This window comes from Meleagris gallopavo, chromosome 15 (assembly GCF_000146605.3).
Source record: "Meleagris gallopavo isolate NT-WF06-2002-E0010 breed Aviagen turkey brand Nicholas breeding stock chromosome 15, Turkey_5.1, whole genome shotgun sequence".
NCBI classification, from domain to species: domain Eukaryota; kingdom Metazoa; phylum Chordata; class Aves; order Galliformes; family Phasianidae; genus Meleagris; species Meleagris gallopavo.
The window spans coordinates 16,411,321-16,420,051 of NC_015025.2; the positions used below are offsets into that span (position 1 = coordinate 16,411,321).

General features: G+C 44.0%; 1 long non-coding RNA gene across 1 annotated transcript; it reads right to left on the reverse strand.

Annotated features, from left to right (window-relative positions):
* Positions 1-3,275: 3,275 nt before the first annotated feature.
* Positions 3,276-5,190, reverse strand: LOC104913321. The gene is made up of 3 exons (XR_004161455.1): positions 5,093-5,190; positions 4,447-4,503; positions 3,276-3,960 (listed from the first exon to the last, which is right to left on the reverse strand). It is a non-coding gene; the product is annotated as an uncharacterized LOC104913321 (long non-coding RNA).
* Between the last annotated feature and the right edge of the window lie 3,541 nt (positions 5,191-8,731).

Sequence of the window (8,731 nt, forward strand, 5' to 3'; positions counted from 1 at the left end):
AGACTACTTGTTTGTAGGCAACAAATGCACCACCTGAATTTGGGATAATGACACCAATTTCCTCCACCTGTGAAATTTCAGAACAGCCATTTCTGAATTTCTTGGAAGGGTCAGGAAAAGAATTGTTTGTTTTCAAGACACATCTTGAATGTTTCAATACTTTGTATTTTTCCCTTAAAGGTTCAATTCTCACAGCTGTAGGAGGTTGTCATCCACATAATTGGCTTCAGAAGTTCCTCTAGGCCCTTGATACATTTCCTATGGCTAATCTTGCTGTGAGTAATCTCCTTCAAATATCCTGTTCAAATGAATTATCTTGATTAACAAGCAAGGTTAACAGAAAAACTCTTTAACTTGCTGACACGATTTTCCTTCCACAAAATCCCCCAATCCTGTTCTTTTGTTCTGGCCATCACTTTCATGTTAGGAAGAATACTCTTTTCCTACTGTACCAAGCGTACTGACAAATCCATTCTCCGGGCAATAGGGTAATCAAAATTGGGCCATCTTAGTACCTGCTATTAATGACTGATTTGCTTATACTGTTTAAAAAAGAAAAACAGAGTCTTACAGGGCTCTTATCTTCGTCATCAGATGAAGAACAAATTTTATCCGACCTGCACACAAGTCTTAATCCTCCAATCTTCAAGCCAATTACTGAATTACAGCTTGCACAGAAAGCCTCTCCCAAGCATCTGCCCCAACTCACTCAAGAGCCTACAGAGATACACAGGCAGCTGCCTGCTTCAGCTGGGCTATGCCTCTTTCAGGTCTGAATCCAGATATTTTGCTCTTTAATGATCTGCAGAAGGACAGGAAGGTTTTCCCGAGCTAAATATCAGAATGGTAGATAACGGATGAGTAGATAATGGATGAAACAGGACATGAAGAAAAGGGGAGCCTGGCAGCATCTCATCCAACCGAAGCAATGGTCTACTGGAGCCTCCTCCACCTGTCAAGGTAGTGTCCTTTCCCTGTCATCTACCCAGCCAAGTGTTGTGGGAAGGGAGCAGGAAATTGGCAGCAGATCTTCCCCTTCTATTCACATTTACGGAAATTGAAAGTATCTCACCAATAACTGTAACAGCAGTTTTACACATAATTATTAAACACGGGTACAAGGCAGTTAGTTGGAAACAAAACAGACAACAACCACAAGAAAAATGGACACATACACCCCCCATAGGAGGTTTGTCAAATGCTCCGGAGCTAAACACACAATTGGAATTACCACATCAGTGTTACAAAAGGATAATTGGAAGGGAGTGACCACGAGCCACACACGAGGATCGAGTTGCCAACTGAAATCCATTTGCTGACTATTATCTGTCACAGTAGATGCTTCTGTCCACCCAGTTCTTTCAAAATGAGAACTATTCCAGCCTGGCTCATGACCTTTTCAGAGCACTAGGAGGTCTCCATAAAGCCTAATTTCTCATCCCTGGTATTTATAGCCTGCCACACATTAAGGATTCTATTTTGGTCCTCACCCATTTTCCCCAGGGATGCCTCAAGGGAAGGCCTTACATTTAACACCATCCTGCATCACTTTTGTGCAGATGACACCTCTCTCCAACCTCTCTCATCTTTGCTCATGTGTTGACACATTTATTCCAGACCACACAAATCAAATAGCTGAAAGCTAAGCAGGATGCCTTCCAAAAAGGCTGCTGGCTGGAAGGACATCTCCACTCCCTTCAGCATCACAGAACACTTCAAGGATGATTTAATTTATTTATTTATTTATTTATTTATTTATTTAAAGCAGCACAGATGCATCAGTATACTGAGCAATGTTTTCTTCCATACAGTTTATGTCACTGATATGCAGGTATAGCATCATATGCTCATTAGGCAGAAAGTGCACAGCATCGAGCTCCTTATCCAAAAATGAATTACCTGAATGGACAGATGTCCTGTCTTTTAAAACCAAACTCTCTGCCTTTCTTTAGGGCAAACAATATTACTAGGGTTGGTTAGGCACTTTTCTTCTTTAAAAAAAAAAAAAATTCAAAGCAATACTAAAATGCACTGAGAGATTCTGGAAGAAAAAAACAAAAACCAAGCACATACACACCAGCAACATAATCAATTCAGGAAGTCAGGTAATTGTCATTACTGTTACCAACTTCCTATTCAAAGTTTGAAATAGCTTTTCTATTCTTGAGAAGATGCTTCACACCTCATGATGCACTCTGGGCCATTTCCACTGTTACTGCTTAAGCAAAAAGAACAAAAGAGAAGTAAGCAAGGAAGAAAATGATGCTTTTTTGTGTCCTATCAAAAGGGGCATTTTTTTGTAATACCCAAGGGGATGAGAATGAAGGCAATGCTATGTTTTCTTAGAGACACAAATTTGAGCCTCCTTACAGAATGACTTGGCTAGGGACAAGGAATAATCCATAACACCTTATGTTTCCTTAAATGTAATTAAACAGTGCTAATTATAGTTACGAAAAGAATAGTACTACATAATCCAAGCACTCTTTCATTGAAAACAGCTTGCAGAGCATTGGTGACTACAAATCCCTCAACTACAAAAGTGTTACATGAGGCATTCAGACCAAGGAAAGCAACCAAACATTATCATACTTCACTTCTCCATCTGAGATCCTGGCCCCAGGAGGACCAAGCAGGACTGGTTGGTTGGTGCCAACAAAGTCAAAAGCTTTGGGGGAAACAAAAAGATTCAGATAGTTTCAACATCTTTTTGCTCACCTTAACTCTTCACTAATTAGCTATCCTTTTAGTTTGTCTAATTGTACATGTCTGCGTTTTCACTCCAAACCTTCAGCATATCAAACATCCACTTGAATTTCAATTCTTCATTTTTCCTCCTCCAGTAAAATGAAAACACAGGCAGGGAACAGGTTGGTTATTTGAAAGAGGAGTGTGATCCCTTTCATGTGCTCTCAATGCAAGAGTGGACAACACATCCCAAGAGCTACACCATTTAAGCCATAACTTGCCAGTAGTTCACATAACAGAAATTTGTGACCCCTTTTCTATCTAGCAGCTATTTTTCCTCATTACCCATTATATAGCTGTAATGCTGTAAACTAGCAACAGCAGAATTCTTTTTCTTCTTTAAAAAAAAGAAACTTAATGATGTAGTTATGTGACACATGCCACAAATTCAGAAAAACAACTATCTTCATATAGGCTTTAAGTAAATCTCAGCTTGTTACATCCTCACTTCTGGCACTGCTGGACTCCAGCTCAGTTGCTGGCAGGAGATGGAGCCCATCACACTAACCTTTTTTTTTTTTTTAAGTCACTCCTGCCTATCCTAGCAGCACACTTTCAAGATACAATGAAACAAACACTGCGTGATGCACAAGGTCAAGCACAGCATCACAGCACAGCAAGGTCCAGCTCAAGTGAGATATCAAGCCTCAGTTCAAGCACATCCCAGCACTTCCTGTGCTGCAGCTCTCGGGAACCAACACTGCTGGCCTCTATTCACTTCCTTCACACAGAAATCACAGAAGCCATTAAAATACAGCCTCAAACCAAGGACAGAAACTGCATGATCTACAGCAGTGTTTTTGAGACAAGGACCTTTACAAAAAAACAGTCATGGAGAAGGAGTGATTCAAAAGGCCCCTGAGTTAATAAGCCAAATACAAATTCTCTCAAACTAAAAAAATTCAGCCAGGCAAGACTTGGTGGTTGGTGTTAATGAACGAAGGGTGGAAGGGATTTAAATGAAGTTAGCAGAACATTTTTGGCCACTGCCCAACTTCGGGGAAAAAAAAAAAAGAAAAATGATCTTAAAAATTGTATTAAAAAAAAAAGTTACAGTAGCATCAACATTGGTTTGAAAACAGATCTTGACTTGACCTGGAAAAAACAACCAACTACAATTTCACCTACCTGCAAGGTGGTAAAAACATGGAGTCCTTCATGAGCACAGACCCAGAAAGCAGTATGTACCAGCATCTTGCAATAGTTTCCGAACTGTAAGAAAAGGCACCAGAAATCATTGCTATCGACCTTCTCTTTACAGCAGCTCAAAAACACATTACACAAAGTGTCATCCCAGCAAAGCGATGGCTTCGTGCTCGGCAGCCAGCGCCAGGGGAAGAGTGCCACCTGCTGAGCATCCCCACCACTGCCACCAGTCCCCGCTCCTCCCGAGGTGCCACCACTGCTGCCAGCCCCTCCTGAGGAGCCCAGCCTGCTTTTTTGCATTGCTTTCTTGGTGCACACAGCCACACCGCAGCTGCCAATGGAGCCGTGCTGCCAGCTGGTGGGCACCACCCAGGCACCAGCACTGCTACCCCCAGCTCTTGTCAAAGCTCTTGGCCAGCCTGACCAAGCTGATGTGTTGTAAGCCTTGTATCTACAACTGCTAAAAGAGGAAACGATGTATTACAGCATGCATTACAGCGGTTTTGTTTACACTTCTGCTGGAGAACTCCCACCAGCAATATGTGTACTTACCAAAAGAGAACTTGGTTGCCTTTGTACCTCTCATAGCGAGCGCTGGATGACATTATTCTGAAGGAGAAGATGACATTTAATTTCAATGGTAATCCCCAAAGATCATAAGCCATTAATCACCACATTTCAGCAGAATCGCTTTAAGGCTTTAAGACCTCAAACTCAACTATTTTTGTTCTAAATAAAGGATGTGCTTCACCAGAAAATTCAAATTATTACGGTGTTCTTCATTAAGCAAATAGATAACGTTCAGCTTGTTCTCTAAGTGCTTAAATCACTCCTACACGTTGGAATTAGCCATAGCAACAGAACTGAAGGCACTAAAATACTTCCAACGCACTTTTTGTGCCTTTGTTGGCCTTCCATTTTGTGTGTTCTGAGATCATCTGGATGTCTGAAACAGTCAAAGGCATCTGCAACCCGGAGCTAACATGGGGTACTTCCTACACAATCCCTTGCAGACAAATGGCAGTAAGCCCTGCCCTCATTGTCAGCAGAGCTCATTAGCTTGCACTCACACAGCACTGCAGTGACACAGCTCACGTTCTGCCACCTCTACGTGCAGGCAGAGAAACCCCTGCTCACCTCCACAACACACATCCCGACAGCACCTGTGGCACACAGCTCCACTTCCACAGTACTTTACCTCAGCTGATGCTCCCTGAAGTGTGAGAGTATGTCCAGCCCATGAAGGAAGGAGTAGATAGTATTTAAGTCCTAAAAAGAGAAAAATAATAATAAAAAAAAGATGTGAGTAATTTCATTCACAGCATCTAATCACTTCTGCATTACTTTCTCCAATACCGAATTAAGTTCCACAGCCTCATAAGAAATTGTATCGATGCTCACAGCCCAGCTCAGCAGCCCAGCTGGGATGCACAGAATGCTCACACTTCAGCTGCTGCAGCAATGGCTGCACAGTTACCTGAGCAAGGCTTTGAAGCAGCCTGCTATTAAAATACCTCTGAAAATATGATGTACATGAATGGATACCGCAGCAAACGCACTATAACAAGCAGTATGACTTCTCATATTGGATGAATAGCACCACTGAAATGTTTTAACACCTGTTTTAAAGAGGGGAGAGATTAGGCAATTCTGTAAAAATGCTTTGCTAATAGCAAAGAACGTGAGAAAACCTAAACCATACAGCACAGCCACCGCAGTGCAGAGGGCTACAGCACCTTTCCATAACACGGTACAAGTGACATTTTGCATCCATCTCAGACCCAGCTGCAGCACAACAGGCCTCTGGCTCAGCCCAGCGCCAGCAGCTCCTCCAGCACACTCTGACAAAGGCACAGAGCACACAGGTTTGGATTCCTCTCCCTCCTCCTGCTGCGAGGGCTCAGCATCACAGAGCCACCCGTCAGCAGCCACGGACAGAACCAACTTTCTTGAAGCAACAATATTCCAACGTGCAGATGATTCCACGTGAAAGACAGGACTTTATGCAGAATGGGTAATTAGGAGAAACAGCAGTTTGAGCTCCTCTCTGCACAGAATTCTCTTTATTCACCAAAATATCTGTGCTGTTGGTACAGACCACACGTCAAGGGAAGCTCACCAGGGCCATTCCTCACCTGGGTTTCTGTCCTGAGCAGGTGGGCTGCTGGCTTTGACACACACAGCACATTGTTATATACCACTGACTCTCCAGCTCAGCCTCAGAAAATATGCTCTGAGATTTCCAGCACTGCATTTATACAGCATTTGCAAAAGAGAAATCAATATCAATGCTAGCACAAAAATTTACAGTGGGTTTACTTTAGGAAAGTTCTTTGGCTTAATATCCAGTGTTTAGAAATATAGCGGATACGGACTGTTGTACCAAATGAAAGGTCAAATGTAATTGCAGGCCACGTAAAACCAATAAAACTCCCACTTTTTTTCCTTTTTAAATGTCATTACCAAACCCATGAAAGTTAAACAGAAGGCCTGAATGCTTAACATTCATATCTACAAAGCTAGGATTTCCCACCGCCCAGCCTCACTGCAACAACAGCTGCCCACCACCACTGCTATGAGCTGTTTAAGCTGTGTGCACAGAGCTGGTGCTCCTGCATCGCTCAGGCTGCATCTCCAAGAAGTGACCACATCCTCAGGGCAGCTTTGCCCCGGAGCAGGGCAGCTCCTCTCCATAAAACTGAGCATGAGATCAGGAGCGGTTACTTTAAAAACCCGATGTGAGCTGCAGCACCAGACCAACACATAACCACAGCACAAAGGGCAGAGATCACTCCTGCAGACAGCCATGGCAGAAAGTGCCATAAAAGCAATGATCTCAAAGTGCAACAATAAATGGCACAGGAGCAGAACTCAGAGCACTCCCTAAGAGCTTGCGGGCAATCTCTGCCAATGTATGAAATGACTGTTAACAATAAAGCAATTCCACCATTTGCACATGGACCAAGATCCAAGTTGTTGGGGTTTTTTTTATTTTTTTATTTTGTAATGTGCATTTTTAGAGCTTTTAATCACCCTGAAACTAAAACATCCTTTAAGTAGTACACCCCAACACGCTCTTCAGTCTTCAACAGACAGCTGCCCGCCCTGGTTTCCTTATGGAGGGATCTGCCCATGTTTTCTGTCCACCCAAGTGACATTACAAGGGGCAAGGAGCAGCAAGCAGTGGTTGTGAACGCTGCCAGGATGAGCCTGAGAGCCATGGGGGCTGGGATGCGGATGCTGCAGCAATCCCTGTGCTATGGGCACCTCCCCAGCGTGCCGCAGCGCCGCCCGCACACTGTTACTCACCCAGGAAAGCTGCTGAAGCACAGCTCACCCCTGTCCTAAGGACAAAGGGATTTCACAGCCTTCTTTGAGTTTGAGTTAACTTTCAACAGCTTAACATCCACTCTCAGTAAGGAGTGCCCCTGCCACCCAGGCAGCCTGAGGCTGTATCACATCCTTCGCCCTTCAATCCATGGAGAAGCTGTAGGGGTTGGGATGGAGGATCCAGGGACAGAGCAAGAGGGTTTCACCTACAGAGTTCTGCTCTCAGCGTTTTCCAAACAAACCAACCACAGCTCAGCCAGCACAACTGCGCTCTGTAAGAAGCACATTCACATGCTGTAGGGTGGTAATAAGGTTTCCAAACCCTCTTGGGGTGCTAAGGGTGGAACTTTGGAACGAGGATGAAATTACTGCATCAGAAGTAAACATCAAACAAAAAGCTGATGTTCTGCATGATGTGACCCCAGCCAGGTGTTCCAGTAACACGTAGTCATTTTAAAACACCAAGCAGGAAATCTGTTCTGTTTCGAAGGAAAGCAGAGTAAACAGTTCCAACATGACCTCATTGTTGTGCATTCTGATAAATCACCCCAAGAGCCATCCTCAGCAGTCACAGAGGTACCAAGGAAACTGAGGAAGCCATAAATCCCTCTACAACCCTTCTAGCACTGCCCAGCACATTGCACACAAGGGCTGAGGAAGGAGTCCCCATCACAGCTACACCTGGAACACCATGCAGCACCAACCCAGTGCTCTGGGCTTCAGATGCCTTCAATGAATAAACTGGTATGAGGTTAAGGGCTTTGACATACTCTGGGACAACAGCTGAACGTCTGAATTAAAGTAGTTATTTAAAATGTCTAGATTTCAGTAAAGCAAACAAAAGCAGTTCTTGGGAAACAGACAGCAAGCTGCCAGCAGCTCTCCTCCAGCCTGCCTTGCCTCACCCTGCAGTGATTCAGCAGGCTCCTTATATAGATTGAATGCATCTTTCATTAGGAATCCCATCAGCCTCAATACAGACTTTGTCACCTGTAGGGGGTGCAGCAGAAGAGAGGAAATGTTGCTCAGCATGGTTTATGGTTTTCATTGCTTCCCTTCCTGTTACTTCACCGAAGGCTGGAATCCGCACCGTTTCCTTTACTCCCTGTTTAAGGCCAATTGTAAAAATAGTCCTCCCAAATTCTTTCCTGATGCTGTAACACTAGAAATAAAAACACAGAAACATTCTCGAGCTGCCTAACCCACGTTCCATATATTCAGAGATCGCTGTGGCAGAGGCACTGACCCCAGGACGCGCCCAGCTCTGTCCCTCACATGGGAACAAAGCCATCCCTTGGCTGGGGGACCACGACAGGACAGGGCATGGCTGCTCCTGGCCCCCACCAGTACGTGCCCTGCTTTGTGGCAAGGCTATTTGACTTTATTAATGTTTACACGTAAAATAATACTGCCTTTGGGTTCTTCCTTACAGCTGGGCAGCACACCAAGAGCAGCAATTCCCTTTAAAGCATCCTCCTGCTTAGCTAGTGGCCTTTAAAAGAAATGG